The sequence below is a fragment of the Dermacentor andersoni genome, chromosome 1 (assembly GCF_023375885.2).
Source record: "Dermacentor andersoni chromosome 1, qqDerAnde1_hic_scaffold, whole genome shotgun sequence".
NCBI classification, from domain to species: Eukaryota; Metazoa; Arthropoda; class Arachnida; order Ixodida; family Ixodidae; genus Dermacentor; species Dermacentor andersoni.
Genome location: NC_092814.1, coordinates 287,459,179 through 287,477,712, shown reverse-complemented (window position 1 = coordinate 287,477,712; position 18,534 = coordinate 287,459,179). Strand labels below are relative to the sequence as shown.

The 18,534-nt window shown below is 40.9% G+C and overlaps 1 long non-coding RNA gene across 12 annotated transcripts in view; it reads right to left on the bottom strand.

Annotated features, from left to right (window-relative positions):
• Positions 1 to 18,534, bottom strand: part of LOC129380944 (uncharacterized) — a 57,663-nt gene that overhangs the window by 24,748 nt on the left and 14,381 nt on the right. For 10 of the 12 annotated variants that reach the window (XR_008609183.2, XR_008609178.2, XR_008609174.2 and 7 more), the window contains one exon: positions 7,564 to 7,823. This is a non-coding gene — a long non-coding RNA (uncharacterized lncRNA). Of the gene's footprint in view, positions 1 to 12; positions 174 to 7,543; positions 7,824 to 18,534 lie in introns of all 12 variants that reach the window. The other 2 variants (XR_008609175.2, XR_008609177.2) reach the window with 2 other exon arrangements.

Sequence of the window (18,534 nt, the reverse complement as noted above, 5' to 3'; positions counted from 1 at the left end):
TGTATTTCTTACCAAAGCACAACGAGCTGTAGTCACGATACGTCTTCCAAACTTGCATGCAAGGGTGGAAGAACAGTTCGACAGCTTCATATAAGATTTGAAGCTCAAGGCGTGCAACTGTAGATTCGGAAACCAAACAGAAAAATTATCCGTGACCAGATCGTCTGCGGCATCTATGACGAAAAAGACCATGCAGACATTCTCAAGTTAGAAGATCCAACCCTAGAGGAGGTTGAAAAGGTTTGTTGAGCACACAAAGCAACAAAAATTCAAATGAAAGCATTTAAAGAGGGTAAAGCAGCAAGACCATGCACACAGTAAAGAAATTCGGCAATTGCACCAATGCCAACTTGAAACGCACAAAAAGTAAGCCACAAAATCGTAGGTAACAAAATGCAGGTATTGCGGTGGTAGCCACGAGCGCGAAAGAGAAGCATGCCCAGCTTGGAAAAAACATGCAGCAAGTGCAAAAAACGAAGCCACTTAGCGGCAGTTTGTAAAACCACCAAGGTAGTTACTGGCCTGGTAGTAGACAGCAAGGATGAAACCATGCTGGCAGTTCAAAGCCCCGAACTATAACCTCAGTCTCGTTTCTGAGAGTGAACAGAACACATGTAAAATTTCAAGTGGACAGCGGTGCACTTGTTGATATCCTCCCAGCTAGACACGTCAAGCTGCAACAAATACAACCATGCGCAATAACACTGCGAGCACGGAATGGAAGCAAGGTTCACTGTTCAGGCAAGGCACAACTAAAGTTACAAGCGCAAACGAACAGATACATTCTTTAGAATTTGTAGTAGCTACCCAGCAAACCACAAATATCCACTGGACGTACCACAAAAGACCAAATATCCAAGACATTTAATGATGTTTAGTTCACATCTATAATATGTTTCACTAGTACATCGCAGTCAAGGGTCATCCAAAGGACGTCGAATGTCTTTGTGATGCGGACATCTCTTGTACATCCAAAGCTTCCGCACATTGATCATACATTGTGCAGTGTGACTAGATGAACACACCATGCCACAGAAATACAAGCGAATTGTCTCTAATGCCTAACAATGAGATTCTGGGAAAGGAAAAGTCGCGCTATTGTCTGTTCCAGCACTGTGACTGGGCATTTACTTTGCTTTTCCTCATCATGCGCATGTTCGAGATCCTACGAGAGTCTTCCTGAATTGCGAAATATCCGTCTGTTCATCTTGAAAATATTAAAGTTGAAGTATTAAAGCCCACAATTTCAGTTACGATCACATTTATTTTTTGTAATGTAGTTATCAGAAGCAATTTTGCACGACCTCTGCATGCTCTGCTGGACACCGCGCATCAAAAGCCAATACTTTCGGTTTTGGTTACGTCATTTTTTTCTAGTACATAAATGTTTTCTTTTTCAATTATATATATTACTGGACTGTTAAATATATGTCATCTTTAACTTGCTGATATATTTGGACAGATTATAAAGAAGAAGAGAAGCTTGAATTTACAATATCTTTGACTTCACATCGCTACGGGTATTAAATCAGCACACGCCTCGACGTAAGTACACGGTTATTTACCACGCGCGAGCAGCATGAAGTGTGCTTCATTGGTTTGTTTCTTCGACTTTTGTTCGGTTGACCATGGCCTAAGTATGTATGTACTAGGCAGAACTGTACAGTTGCGTACTGAAATTTAGAGCTGTGCTTCTGACTGCCATTTGTGGTACAATTGTTCGCCTGGTGGAGCGCTTATAGAAATATCCTTAGGGTAATGTTTGGTAGTTTACTTTCATACATGCTTGGTTTCTAGCGCTCCTCTTCAAGTGTCAGAGATATTTCTTATTTGCAATGCCTGTCTCGTAGTCTCTAGCAGCATTATGTTTTTGGCACTTTTGTGGTGTACGTGAGAAGGCGCCCGAGCAAGTTGCTTATCAAGATGAACATTCCTTCTCGGGATTCTTCTTGTGTGGATTTTCTTTTAGTGTATATTTTTAAAGATAGCATGGAAAGTACTGGCTTTCTATTTTGAATCTCGTGGTCCCAGAAGCAGGTGCTGGCATGCAGGCCATACTGTTTTGGTCATTCATCAGTATGTGATATTATCACTTCCTACTAATCAGTTTTAATGTTTTAAATATAAGTGTGGCATTGTGACTGCTAGTCATTTTCTAAGTGCTAACACCATTTTCTCATTACTTTTGTTTTAGGGAAGTTGAATTTCCGAGAATTTTTTTATTGAAGTTCTTTTTTTATAGATCCATGTTTAACCTGTTTCTATACAGCTAAAACTTGCAATGGATATTTTCATACATGTGCCTGGCTGGGTGCTAATCATTTTTGCAATAAAACTTTATCAATTGCATAAATAAAAAGCTACGTTGATATGACATTGTGAGTCTCACTTATGTGCTTTACCTAGTGCTTATTGAACTAAGTTTTTTCATGTAGCCTTAGCAGGATTTGTAATAATTCACAAGGTTCAAAACACAGGCCTACGATTTTACCAGCCCAGTTTTCACATTTTGATGAGCGCTAGGACTGTATATAATAGTTGACAGTCACCTAAGCGTACGCTAAAGAGGATGAAGGCGAAATCCTGGGCACTCACGAGACATTCATTAAATTACTTGTCATTCTCTTTCGAATGCATTTCCTACTAGTTGTTTTCTCCCACTAAACGTCGTGGATTGGAGTGCCTTAACTCGACCTTAAAGGTACACCAAAGGCAAATATTAAGTCAAGCTAAAGTGATAGATTAGTGCTCGAGAATGTCTAAGGCGTCAATATTATCGTGAACAGAGCCTTAATAATAGAGAAATTGAGGTAAATGGAGGAGATGATTAGAGACTCCCCTGGGACATTCAAGTACTTGCCCGATGACGGAAGCACTCCACTTAAATTCTACCACTAGTACTAGTACTCAACCACTCATTGCAAAAAACATCATTCTATTTTATTATAAGATGAAATAAAATGCTACTTGTCCAGTTCTATTTCATATTTAGAAAAAAGAACTCATTGCAATTACCCTTGACAATGACATGGATGGTCAAAAGCTTTTGTTTTCGCTCGACTCTGTGCTGCCCACGCTTTCACGTTTCAGTAGTTTCGTTATTGCATAGTGCTGCACTGGTTTTTACTGGCTCACGAAACTCGCACAAACTGCAAGTAGCAGAGAATTAAACTTCCATGTGATGTCGCGGGATGCCCGAACGGTCTACACCACTTGACCAAAAAGCAGCTGCAGCAATGAATCCACTGCTCTGTCTTGGCTCGGTACTGCTGTCTGTCGGGCGCCGTTTTACTCACCAATCGCAGCAAAGGGTGGTGATGGCGTATGCAACATCACCACTCCCCTGGTTGGGTGACGGGAGATTTGAATTTTGAAAAAGGCCCTGGGACCTTTCAGATGCAACTTTCCTGTAAACTAAGTCTTTTCTTGGCACGAAAGAAGCATTGCGAGGTTTCTGGAATGGTATTTGAACAGTCTGCATCGACTTAGTATTTGCCCTTTAGTGTCCCTTCAATTAACTGTGCCTTAATTAGCTTTGCCCTAATTAACACAGACGGTCATGGGTTTGACTTCCACCAAAAGTCAAGGATCCGATTGCCGTAATTAACTATATCTTATTTAGCAGTGCCTCAATTACCTTCACCCTAATTAACACCAAATGCTGTGGGTCCAACTCCCACCAAAGGTTGACAGTTCAAGTGTCTCAATTAACTCTACCTTAAGTACCTGTACCTTAATTAACTTTGCCCTGATTAACACCAACGGTTGTGGGTTCGACTTCCACCAAAAGTCGAGGATTCGAGTGTCTCAACTCCACCTTAATTAACTCTGTCATAATTAACTTTGCCCAAATTAACACTAAATGTTGTGGGTTCGAATGACTTAATTAACTTTGCCTTAATTAACACCAAAGATAGTGGGTTCGACTCTTGGCCTTCGCCATGTCATTTGGAATGCAACTTGGAGATATGGCCGGTTCGCCCATGTCTCCATGTTGGGTCGTGGTTCGAGTGCTTTAACTATGCCTTAACACCAGAGGCACTAGTGTTCAACTCCCACCAAAGTTTTTGGGTTCCACTCTCGACCTTCACGATGTCAATTGGAATCCTATTCGGAGATATGGCTGGTTTGCGCGTATGTCCAAGTGGGTTCGACTCCCACCAAAAGTTGTGGGTTAGAGTGCCCTAATTAACTCTATCTTAATGAACTGTGCCTTAATACGCTTCACCCTATTTAACACCAAAAGTCGAGGGTTTGAGCCCCAATTCTGGCGCCACTGAATTTTGGTGCAATAACACTAGACATCGGATTTTTCTACCCATGAGCCATTTAAGGATTTCGCCCTAATAAAAAGATCCCTCATGAGTGTTGCAATGTATAATTTTAAACGAGAAGAAACGGGGTTAACTGAGGGGCCCGATTTTTATTAGTCATATCATAAGAAGCCAACAAACACTGACACCGACGACAGCATAGGGGAAATTACATCTGCTTAATAAATGAAATAAAGAAACGATAAATTAATGGTTATGAAAGTGGTTGAAAAAACAACTTGCCACAGGTGGGGAACGATCCCACAACCTTCGCATTTCGCATGCAATGCTCTACCAATTGAGCTACCGCGGCATCGTTTCCCCATCCACTTTCTTGGGTATTTATGTTTCCTAGTAGAACCCTGGGAGTGTTTGCCAGCGCCCCCGCTCGCATACCTTGGCAGCGGATGTAGAACATCCTTTCTGCTGCAGGCATCACGAGAACGTGATCTTTTTGGGTGAAGGCAACCGGTCAATAAACCCACGCATGCTACCTGAAGGTACCCGCCGTGGTTGCTCAGTGGCTATGGTGTTAGGCTGCTGAGCACGAGATCGCGGGATCGAATCCCGGCCGCGGTGGCCGCATTTCAATGGGGGCGAAATGCGAAAACACCCGTGTACTTAGATTTAGGTGCACGTTAAAGAACCCCAGGTGGTCAAAATTTCCGGAGTCCTCCACTACGGCGTGCCTCATAATCAGAAAGTGGTTTTGGCACGTAAAACCCCATAATTTATGCTACCTGAAGGAACAATGTGGCCAGATTCGAGACCCTTGTTATGCAATAAACAACAAGGGGGTTAACCCTGATTTTTGCATGTCAAATCTGTCTAGTTAAACTTCAGTCGTCATTTCAGACATGATGTAGCTAGTAGAATTCCAATAAAAATGTTTAACAACATGTAGAAAACCTGTCGATCAATGATCAATTTCTATAGGAGCAGCATTTATTTACTTTTTAAATTCTGTGGTTTTACGTGCCAAAACCAATATATGGTTATGAGGCACACCATAGTGGGGCACTGCAGAACAATTTTGACCAACTGGTGTTCTTTCACCCAATGCACGGTGAACATAAGCATTTTTGCATTTCAGCCCCATCAAAATGTGGCCACCGCGGCCGGCGTTCGATCACGCACCCGCGGGCTTAGCAGCACAAGGCCGAAGCCACTGCCGTACCACGGTAGGTTATAGGAGTGGCAACGAAAGAGTTAAATGAATCCGCACAGGGCAAGATCCTCGCCAAATAATAAATTGCGCTTCTTAAATTGGCATAACTAGTTTGTAGGCTTCATAAAGTGAGGCATGCTTATTTACCATCTGCAAGTTTGTGCAGAAGTGAAGTCTCCCAGTGCATTCACTCTGAGACTCGTGCATCTGTGCGATTACCACAGTTCTCTTGCAGCAAAATCATTCAGAGGAGCCTCCACTTGCACCTGTCTTTCTCCTTGTAGACTGCAACAACTGTTGTTATTTTTTACAGTACATTAAACGAACCAATATTCGACTTCGACCAATTTGAATTGTGATTTCTCAAATCAAATCAAACGCAGATTTAAAAAGAAAATATTCTATTCGTATCCGAAATTTTGTACATTTGCACACCCCTATTTTTTGTACAATAAACAAAACGTGCATGTCATTTGACACATGCTCTGTGAAAGACTTGTGTGTTGCATTGCAAGCACTTGCGTTATGTGTGACACATTAAGGGAATTTTTCTTTTCCTATGCAGCCAGACTGTTTCTGTATCAAACAATGCGTAAATCTGAAACACTTATCAGTGGAAATGATGTGTAGTCCCTGCACATGGTATATATCATCATAAACAACATAAAAGCAACCATGCTTGAGCAAATGTATTGTTGGGTGGATGTTTCACTCTCCAATAGCCATTGCATTGTACTATCGACCTTGATTAACACGACCCTGAAACGACTGAAAAAATTAATCCAATTATCTGGTAGAGGTTGATTTAAACAAGAGGCAAAAAAATGATGAAACAAACCGCTGATACTTTTGGCAGTATTTGCCCAATTATACCGCAGCCCCAAATAATATGCGCACCCTTTTTTTTTTTTTATCAGTTCAAAGTAAACTAGTCTAGAAATGAGATTAGAGTTTCTGAACATGATAAAAAACTAGCACACACCCGATCTTTTAACAACAATTAAGTGTTGCATGCCCAGATTACGGCAAAGAGAATTAACGATCAAATGAATGAATGAATAGAAATGCTAGAGCATTTATTTGATAGGATGGCTCATTGGCCTAAGTGTGGAAGTGGAAACAACCAGAAAAGGTTGAAACCACTTACCTTTGCCTTACAGAATGCAAATACATTCACTATTGCACCATCCCTCTCAAACAGCAGTTCATCATGCACTGTCTATGGTCCACTGCACGTTTGATATTCTGCATTTATCAACTCCACAAAATTCATAAATGAGATGGCGGCCCATGCCTCGACTAACCACATCACTAGTTCGTAGTTGTGGAGTTCACGCCAAGATCACACCAATAATTCTTGCATTTGATGCTCTATGCATGGTCAGCAACGTCATCTCTTGACATGAGGTGCTTAATCCGCCTGTTGCCTGTTTCCCCAATTTAAGCAAGTTCACAATTGCAAGAAACCTTGCAGATGATACCAGGAACTTGCTATGCAGGAGTAAGTCTTTAATGTTCACAAGATCCCAGGTAAGCATATCTTTAAAGCACAGGATGCATGTCACCCTCTGATCTCATGAAAGACATAACTGCTCTCCGTGCAGCAAGTTTCCTGGAATCATCTACAAGGTTTCTTGTGATGGCTGTAACTTTGCTTATACTGGAGAAACAGGGAATCTAAACAGGTGAATTAACCAGCACAAGAACGATGTCAGGAGGGGCACATGTCAAGAAATATGCCATCGCTGAACACGCTTAGATCACCAAACACAAGAATAGTTTGGATGATGTAAAAATTCTGGCAATGGAATTAGATCTGTCTTCTAATCTATACGTGCAACCCTTGATTATTATTCAGTCTACTACCAATACCTTAATCAGAAAGAGGGAGAGTAATAATCCTATATATGACAAATCACTCCGACCGATACTTCAGTTCCTTCAGTTCCGATTGTCTGTGTAAACCAAGTGTCTGTATGAACACTGAAGCATCTACTTATTCCCCTTCGTTGGTGAGTGATAAATGATAAGTTTCATGCTCAAAGCTGTTGACTCTCTTTACCTTAGCCATCTTTGACCCACCTAGTTAGCTCTGCTGGTAGAAAAGCTGCAGGACAAAGGTGCTAATGTCGAGTAAGACTTGTGGGATGCCTTCCACGGTCACTGCAGAAATGACTTCTTGTGGCACGGGACAGCCCAAGCTGTGATGCGCAAAATCTGGAAAACCCAGCTGGTTAAGGCTGGCCTCTCTTTGTTGGAACAGGGATGAACATTGTCAGCATGTGGTCTCGGTTTCTTTCTTGGGAGTCATGACCATGTCCAGGAACCCTTGTATTCACAGGCTGCATATACAGGGATAAATTTTCTTAGTTGGGAGACTTCTTCCTAAAAGAACTCATATAAGTTCTATTCATAGCTTTGTGACACTTTCAGATTGATGCCAACTTTACTTTTCATTGCACAATACGATACTCTGATTTAATCAGTTGTAGCAGATGTAAATACAGCTTTATGCTTGCCTAATGTACACTTATCAACAATTAACACGACCATATGGGCAAGTAGACTGCTGCCAAGATAGTGCAGATACAGAATCCTCAACACACATACCATACATTTATTTTTATGTTCTTCATTGCTATACTATATCAGCAGTAGAAGCATGACTTTTGCCTGCAAATGGCCTGTGGTGTATGCAATCTTTTGAATGTATTACATTGTCATTACAAATCACAGTTAATTTGTGGTCCTGCCTTTCGATCCCTTTGCTTTAATTGCTACTGCTATTTCACACTTGACACTTGCTATTGCCTTACAAATATACTGACGAACTGGCACACACTAATTATTATTGCCAATAATGTAAAGGAGAAATTTATTAACCTTATTGGTGCCTACAGCTGTACTTAGGTGGTAGGGATAGGGATAAAAGCTGCATTTGCAGCAGCTTGACATCCTCACAGTTTACACTGACAGCTTAAAAGTGACTGATATGCTGATATTGCAAAATGCACATTATACAATAACTATGCATGTACTGCACATGCTTTGGGTGGACGTTAAAGAACCCCACGTGGTCTAAATTAGCCCGGAGCCCTCCACTACAGCATGCTTCATTATCAGGTTGTGGTTTTGGCATGCAATATCCCAGAATTTAAGTTTTTAATACAATAACTACAAAACCAGCTAATTGTCTCTCCTCTAATTTTTTCAAGTAAAATATAAAAGCTGTAGATTTTGACAACTGCTTAAACCAACAGTCATCCAATCGAAATCCATTAGTATTTTTTTCTGTCTTCACTGAGTGTTGACTGGTCGACTGACTGACTCCCTCCACATGCGCTCACAAGTTTTGTTTTTACGAATGAGCACTAGACGTCCCCGCGATAGTATAAAAAGGCCAATCACAGTGTCCAACAACCAAAACCTGTTCCAGTCATGCTTCATTAGTGCTTAGACTTTGTGGTTTGCTCCAGGCTGCAATGCAGATTTCTGCTCAATTTAAAGGATCTTAAAACATACAAAACTATACAGATAAATTTTCTTGAAGCATCGCACACCTTTTACAACTATATTTATGAATGCTTATTCAATTGCTATTAAAATGGCCAATTGCACCACATGCAATTCTTTTTTTTTTTTCAGGTTTTAAGAAACAACAAGACATTCTGTGTCGCAGCCATTCTTTCAGCAGTCAGAGAGACTAAATTTCTGCAAAGACAGTCTTGGCTGCTTAGATGAGAGCTTATTTTCAGATAAAAGGATCCTGGGACACTGGACAAAGTACTCCTGTCGTGCGCCTGTCCCGTTTTCTTCGTTGTGATCGTCTACAAAGTGCATCAAGTCTTTCCAAATACAACGAACCAACTTGCCCAACAACGCATTCTGCTAAAGTACTCCTGTATGCTCAAGGCCACAAAAGCACTACTGCAGTTCTTTGGTCAGGTAAGGTAGGGCAACTGGACTCCGCAACCACCTGTGGCTATGTCAGCGAGTGCAGGTATGCACTGAATGCCTCCCTTCCTTCTTACCTTTATAAAGTACCCCTTTTCAAAATGTAGAGCAGCCAATTACAGCTGCAAACTTGGTTAACTCATTCCTTCTATCTTTGCTGCATACCTTCCCAAAACCGAGGAAATATAGCTAATATCAGCAGCAACTATCATAACAGAATTACTAACTGTGACCAGTTCTATCACTACTTGGTGCACCATTATATGGAAGCAAACACTCGATTTTCACTTCCATTGGGGGATTCTACAACACGAAAACTACACATATCGCTGTGAAGAAGCTATGAAGGCTGGACATATCTACAAAAATTACTGTTCCCTTTCATATTGGTGTCATGTGTACTCACGATGGTGTAAGCTTAACATAAGCTTAGCATTACCTTCTTTTGGAAAACTTATCAAAATCAACAAGACCATCCCTCAACACTCTGTTTCCAGCAATGCATAAATTTAGGCACCCTTGTACCACCAGGATAAAATATAAAGTAAAACCTAGTTACAACAAAGCCGAATGAAGAGCCAGAATTACTTCATTAAGCTTTTGTTATATCCAGTATTGCACATACGTAATGTGAATATCTATTAATATTTCTAGGGGAATTTCACTTCATACATATCCATTATTTTCTTGTATATCCCATTTCATTATAACGAAGTTTGAATGTAGCTCCAAAATGGCTCAACATCCCTTCAGTGGCAGGATATATAATAAATGTACAGACAACTACAGCTCACAACTGCAACGCAAAGGCATTAATGTGCACAGAAACTTATGCGTGCCAGTAAATAATGTCAAATGGTGGGCTTTCGCATCCCAGTGCTACCCAGGACATGCGAAAGGCAAACAGCTGCATAATACTTTCAGCAACGCAAGGTTCTGTGCAACTTGTGCACAGAAATTTACGTTTTGCATACAGGGGATGCAAAGTGATGGAATTAGACAAAATAAAATACTAGTTGCTCACTAGGTCACCCTCCTGTATGTGCTGTTATTTTCGCTTTGAAGTTTCAACCAATTTGTGCAATGCACATGCTGGCCTGATGTAGTAAACAAACACTACTGAATTTAATACACACTCGAGCAGTCATAAAAAACGTGTCAGTTTACCACAGTTGCAGCTCTGTGATGTAAAGCAGCAATGTTTTCTCACACTGACCTTTTCCAAACTGGACAGTCATATTCACTCTCGCAATATAAATTATCAAGTTTCTTTGGGCGACACTGAGCACACAAACATCTTTCAACGGAGTGAATTCAAAGAATTCATGAAACGCTGTTCTACCACTTGTGCTACAGCTCCTCTTCCGATCGCTATTAGGATCTTGCTCATTATCATTACCTCTACTAATAATTTCTTATTTTTCGGAAAGAAAAGGTTGTGGAAGCTTTGAATGAGTAAGCTATGACTCAAGCGCTCATTATGTGTTTTCTTCAAGTGTTTAAAAAATTTTCAAAATTAAAATTGGACAGATCGAGATTCAAAGCCTTTCAAGCATTAAAGGCCTATAACTGACTGGTGAAGCTGAATGGAAGGAACTCACACCCACACACTTATCATAAACTGCACATGACAAAGAGGCCAAACAATAAGTTTAAGCATTACGACTTCATGGCAGAACTCCAGTACCAAATGTTTCCCACATTAATTAATGGTCCATAAAGCCAGTCAACGAGTAAAACAGTTTCCTTTCTGCAAGGGCCACCACAGAGAACAGAAAGACTACCAAATGAAAATGTAACAAATAAAAGTGAATACAAGAAAATTGACAAACAAGAAACACAATCTCTATCTATTAACCAAGATAACATGTTTATTGTATTAAATGAAATGAGAAATTGAGCCTGTGAAAAATATTGGTCAAGGAAAAAAGCTATAGGTCTTTGAGTAATGAGGAAAGCATCAAATATTTTTAAACAAATAAAAGATGGCAGAGTGAAGAAAACTAGTGATTACCTTAAGCTGTTGCTGAGATGGTTAATGAAAACTAATAGCTTGTTAGCCTAACAATTTCTAACTGAGAGAACTAATAGCAACATAGTTACAAGGTTACTAATAACTAATAGCCTATATATTAGTCTAATAGCTTTTAACAGGGAGAACTAAGAGCCTGCATGACAACTAATAATTTATTAGTACAATAAGTTCTGATAGGCAGAACCAGTAGTCAAATCCAATAAAATCTTGGGATTTCCAATTAGACCCATTGGCGATTAGAACCTATTGGCCCCAATATAGGTCCTACAAATGCTTGACAGTAAACTCATGAAGCTTTCTTTCATATGCACAAACACAGAACAGCAATTCACTTCAATGATTTGCTGGTTGCACTATGGGCAACCTTTTGCATTATATATAAATATGTACAAACAAAGCATGGATTACCAAGCAGCTTACATTGCTTCAATGAACGACAATCTTATGGGCATCATTAAGGAGTGCGCAATAGAAGTCGGTGGTAACGCCGTTAAACAGGAAACCAGTAAGCTATCACAGGAGACGAAAGATTTCATCAAGAAACGCCAATGTATGAAAGCCTCTAACCCTACAGCTAGAATAGAACTGGCAGAACTTTCTAAGTTAATCAACAAGCGTAAGACAGCGGACATAAGGAACTATAATTCTATCCATGGATAGAATTGAACAGGCTCTCAGGAATACCGAACTACAAAGATTTCTTATTTGACTGAAATTATAATTACTTTAGTATTATCATTATAAACTATCTTGTCGTTTCACAGGCATCACTCATCCAGTGACTTCAAACTGGGACCTGTTAGGAATAAATGACATACCGAGCCCCACCATAACCAAGTGGCATTTAGTTCCAATTACAATTGCCAACACAAATATGCATGACCTTATACAGAAAACCTTGTTAATATGTAATTGGTGAGGAACGTGGATCAGGTACACACTACGCGATATACTAAGTAACCGACAATGGCAGATTAGTGGCTATAGACTTACTGGCCAAAAGAACATGTAAATTCTCAATCAAACACACACACAGAAAAGCTTTATTTGTGAACAGGCAGCAAAATATCTGTGATTTTCACTTGCCACCGTGGTGACCTTATAGAGATGATGGCATTCTCAAACTCAGCAAGGCTGCGGGCCAGTTTCTCCATCAGGCCTCATTTTTTCTCAGTGAACACCCCCATGACGGTCAACATAGGCGCGTCAGATACGGAAGGGCCACCATCCACATTGTCTTCCATGACGACAATGTGGTAGTGCTAGAAGCTATGGGAGCAGTAAACATCTCATGGCTACTATGTTTTGACATCACTATCGGTGGCGACTGCTGTCCGGGAAATGTCCGTGTACCACAATTTCACTATCTATGGTCTGCGCACATGACATTTTGCGGATTCCATGCTTGTACGTGCCGAATAATGAAGTACATACTACTCACTAACTGTTTGACATGCGTTAAGGGACTACAACTTAAGCAGTCAGCCAATACATTTGGTTCAAAGGCGACGGGTTGGGGGATTCATCGTGACTATATTTGAACTGAAATTACTCATTAAAGGGGCCCTGAACCACCCCTCGGGCTTGGTGAAATAACATAGTCCGCGGGTAGCATACGCTGTTGTGAACATCTCAGCCAAGTTCTGCTGTCGTACGCGGTCAGTGGAGCTCGCAAGCAGAGCGCAAAGTCACCTTTTTCTCAAAAGCTCTCGTTTCAAAAACCCCATGCTCCTTGCTCTTTTCTGTGTGCTTTATTTCATCATAAAGCACACTCCTATGCACGGCTGCTATTGGTCGCTGCGCTCGGCTACACCGTGGCGGCCGCAAGGCGCCGCCACGAGTCCAGTGGCTAAGCGCACTGCGGCTCTCCGAGGACTGCCACGTTTGGCTTATGTTTAGCTCGGTATAGGCACCAAATCGGAAATTTGAACTGCGTGCCACGGTGACGTCTCCACCGTAGCCTTCGCAGTGCAAGGCATTGGAGGAGGAAGGGGAGCACAGCTGAGGCCGTGTTTGATTGCCGATAACTCCGCTTCTACTAAACGCATTGAAGTACTTTTTGCGGCAAAGTGGTTCTGAAATAGCCTATCTTCACTTCAAATGTCTTTCTCCACTTTGATAAAGTGGTTCAGGGCCCCTTTAAGGGTACATATTAATGAAGTTTTACTAATCTCCTACTATAGCTTCAGAGGCCAGAAAGCTTTATCTGTTGCAGTCCTAACTGACGGTTAAATTATTATTATTATTATTATTATTATTATTCACACAGGAAATATGTGCGCTAATACAAACACCTGTACACTAATGTACACAATGCAAATCCCTTTTGGGCTGATAGAAAACCACGGAGTAGGACATACAGGAGAGCCGACGCTGGCACTCGCCAATGCGTTTGCCCTGTTCCCTTAACGATGCAGCGAATCCCCTCGCTCTCAGCCCATGCAGCATGGCTGCTAGCACAAATACAGCGTGCCACGTAGTGTCGAAATTGGACATTAACTACCAGTTTGAGAAGCTGCTTTTACACTGCTAAAGGGGCTGCATAGCAGAATACAAGAAATTAACGAAGCTGCATATCACACTATGCATTGCTCAGTTGTTTGATAATCATTGCTAACTTAGATCAATTGCATTTTTTTTTATACCAGATTGTCTCGAGTGGTGTCATGCTACGCAGTTATCACAGCACACTGCATCAATTCAGTAGTGGTTTGAGCCTTCAGACGGTGCACATTGGTTTTCCTGCATTGTCATGAATTAACTCAAAGGTGATCCTCACTGTGCATGTAATTGTTTAAATTGTTAAGCTCACTCGATGGTGGATTAGCAAAGTCATGAACTATTCTGTTCTCAGATGACGGTCCAGTATAGCAAAGGGAATTAAAACTTTCATCTTCATGCCACCCACAACCCAAGGGTTGTTCAGTGAGCGGAGCACGAATGTTCTTAAGAGCTGCTCCTATGCACTAAGAACATAGCTGCGAAACGGAATACAAATGAAGGTTTAGTTTATGGTCAAAGTGTTCTTGTAATCCCGCTTCTATTTCTCTCTTAAGCACTGTTCCTTGCAACCTTAACCATCCATGCATTTTCTTCATTTACTTATTTTAAAAGAAATAATAATTATGTCATAATATACAAGCAAAAAATCTAGCAAAAGCCTATATTCGCAATGGTTTGTTTGCGACTAATAGCGTGAACAGGTTGTGGGGTGGAGGCAGTGAGAGCTGCATGTGAATAGTTTGTGTGGATTCAAATGTAACCAGCTTGCGCCATAAACGCATTCAGATTTATTCAGAAGGTGCAGAGCGAGAACATTTATACAGGATGATCATGGCAAGCAAACGCCAACATGTGAGGGCCTGCAGTATGAGCTGAAGCAATTATGACATGGTTTATGCACACTGGTATGCGACAAGTGACATACAGAGCAAGCATATAGCAGGAGCTGGAGGCTTGAAGCAGACAACAGAGAGATGGACATGGCTCACTGTGGTTGGTGACACAGCAGTGACAGAAACTTGCCAAATCTAGCGGCTGGTGCCGAGTAACATCGAGTGTTGCCATCTGTACAACAAGTGGCAAAACTGCCCCCTTGCCACATCAAAAAGGGAACGCTGTTGTGAGATGAGTCACTGCTCTCCAGTATATCTTACTCCGTGTAGGAAACTAATAATGAATAGTACTACACTATTATTGCATCCAACCTCTATTGCAGATTTCCACCATGCTGTGCTATGGAAGGATCTGCTGACGAAGGACTCTGGATCACAGTGCTGACGCCCAATAGTTTTCGGACTGCTTCATTGCCACAGTCGACGGGCACTCGCTGGACTGATTCTCATCTGCGCAAGTGCAACCAAGAAGCCTTCACCAAGATAAACAGCGAACAGCACTCCAGTGGTCCCTTGGCTGCAGTGGCAGCGTACCAAAAACGTAGTTAAGCAGTAACCTGCCTCTGTTGCAGGTTATTACCGAGTCTTATATCCTATTCAATGAAATTATTCACCGCTACTACTGCTGCCACTGACCTGTCCTTGATATAGCCTTTTCTTTAGTAATGCCAATCTGAATGTACCGTATTTATCTGAATGTAGGTCAACCTTATCTTTTCTAGTCTTACCCAACATCGGCAACCTACCTATATTTATCCCCAAAGACTCTCGACTTGTATTTATGCATAAAGCTAGCGAAAGTACCAAGCTAACGAAGTTCCACCAACGCACCCACTTGATTTGTTTGTGAAGATTATCCAGACTGGCTTTAAGAAATGCTGCATGTCCAGCGCACTTGACAGCACCAAGAACATCATCATCTGGGGTACGTAGAAAGCCTATGAAGCATCAGAAGAGGACGACTTTTCTGACAGTTCTAGCAAGGATGCAGCTTGTGGCACCAACTAGTGAGATATAGTAGCCGAGCTTACAGTAAATAAATGTGTCGCGTCCAAGGTTTTTTTTTTTTTTTTAATATGTATTGGAATTAGTTCTCAGCGAGTTCAATAAATAATGGTTGACCTATGTTCGTGCTCAATTTATCTTCAAGTACATATGGTATGCTACAGTGAGACAGTGTCTGATGCTTGTTTGTCGTGTGGGTCAACCATCCATGAAGATTAAACAGTGAAATGCAGCAACTGAGATGAAACACCTTGGAAAGCACGCCAAGGAGACAGAGAAGTCCATTAAAATAAAAGCTAGCAGCAGCAAAAAAGGCATGGCAGTGCTAGGTACTGCTTCTCAGGCGAGTAATAGAGAAGACAGTGAGCTCAAGATCGACATAGAGCAAACGCTCGCATCTATCAACCATAACTTAGAAACCTTACCTAGCCTAGCCGAAAAAGTTGAAACATTAGAAAGTTTCCTGCAGCACATATCTTTTCAGTTTGATAAGGCGAAATTTCGCCAGCAGCGTTAAATTATGATAAACTTCAGTACAATATCAGACACACTTTCTTAGATTAGATAGAAATACAAGCAAAGAACCATGTTTGCTCCCGCAAAGACAGCAATATATTTTATTTGTTTCAAATATTCGTATCCAATCAAATTTTCGAAAATTTTCGAATACCTAATTCTCGAATCGAATAGAATACAGATATCACAAATATAATATTCGAAATTTTCTAATATTCGCACACCTCTATCGGAAATCAACAACCAAAATGACCCCAGACCCTTATTATCTCCCATATGGTCTAAGTACGGGGGTTATCAAGAAAATAATGACCATTGAACTATACAAAATAAAAAACACAATATTTAATGGGAAAACAATTCTTTTAAAAACATATATACTTTCTCTCTTCAGGTCAACTGGCTTCATTAACAGCTGTGCGCGTAACACTGTGAGTGGAGGTTGCAAGTAGTCATCCTTGTGCAGTTTTGACCATTACGTAATGGTCAAAATGAACTGCATGATTGAAAATCCCACCACCTGTAGAGTATGGAGTGTTATTCATTTCTAAATGCTCAAAAGGTGAAACCGGCAGAAATTTACCACCAACTGAAAGCAGTATACAGTGATAATGTAATACACTAAAAAAATGTGGGAAAACATGGGTGTGAAATGTTCAACAATGGACAAACCAGTGCGCACAATGAAACTCGACCTGGACACCCATCACTCATCTCAGAAGACCTGAAGACTGTAGTGAACAACAGAATCTTGCAAGACAGGTGCGTAACTCTGACAAATTGCCACATTGTGTTTCCACACATCTCTCATTCTTTGCATGGGGAAAATGTGTCACAACATCTCGGCTATAACAAAATTTGTGCACGGTGGCCGCGTTCTGTGGCTCAGCATTGACATTCTTGACCAGATATCGCACAGATGGAGACGCCTTTCTTGGTCGGATTGCGACTGGTGACGAGAACTGGGTGACTCACATCATCCCTGAGAGCAAGCGCCAACCACTTGAGTGGCATAATCCCTAATCACCTAAAAAACCGGGAAAATTCAAACAGACTCTCTCAACACAAAAGGTCATGGCAACCATCTTTTGGAATCGTAAACATGCTCTTTTGGTAGATTTCATGCCAAAAGGCACTACGATTAATGCAAATAATTACTGTGGGACTCTAAGGAAAACTACAGCGAGACATCTAAAACGCCTGCCCTCACACTGCTGCTGCAACTCAAGAACTGCTGGATCAATTCAGGTGGAAGATTCTTGATCATCCACCCTGTAGGAGCCTTGCTCCTAGTGATTTCCACCTTTTCCCTAAGCTGAAAGAATTTCTCGACCGTAAAGGTTATCAAAGTGATGAAGAGTTGGAGACTGCAGTGACTATCTGGCTTAATGAACTGGTGGCAGAAGAGCATAACATGGGAGTTCTAAAGCTCAAAACCAGATATGACAAATGTTTAAATGTAGGAGGTGATTATGTAGAGAAGTGAAGGAAGCTTCATGTAGGTAACGGAATTCTTTTTTCCAATAGATATTGCGTTTTTCATGTTGTATAAGTAAACGGTCTGTATTTCCTGGATGACCCTAATGTATTGTTTCCCCCTTTTCACCCACATGTCTTAATGCATGATTAGTACAAAACAAATCGGTACCTTTCGAAGAATTTTTTTATGAATTGTCATTTCAGTTTGATGCAATAGTGCTTTTAGTGAAACACAATATGCAAATGATCATAACATTTTTGAGATGTGAGACTATAAAACCTATTACATGAACTGCACTGGCCATTGTGGTGGGGGAGTTGCTTTATTGCATTCTGATAATGCAATTGCTGGAGAATTATATTTTTGGTAACGCCTGACTATGGGATAGTGTCACTGTGTACAGGTAAGAATGTCTTCTGTGTCTGCTACTGACACCCAAATGGGAATATGCACTATATTCTTACACTTTTACGAACACTTCCTCTTTTTAATTGCATAACAATACCCTAATAGCTGCAGCTAGACAATTTCAATAACGACATCAGTAATAGCAATCAATACACTTGTGCACTTAACACTGCTTTACTTTCAAACGGCTTCATGAATGTGATTAATGTACCAACAAGAATTGCAATAGAAAGCCAATCACTAATTTATTTCTGCTAGAA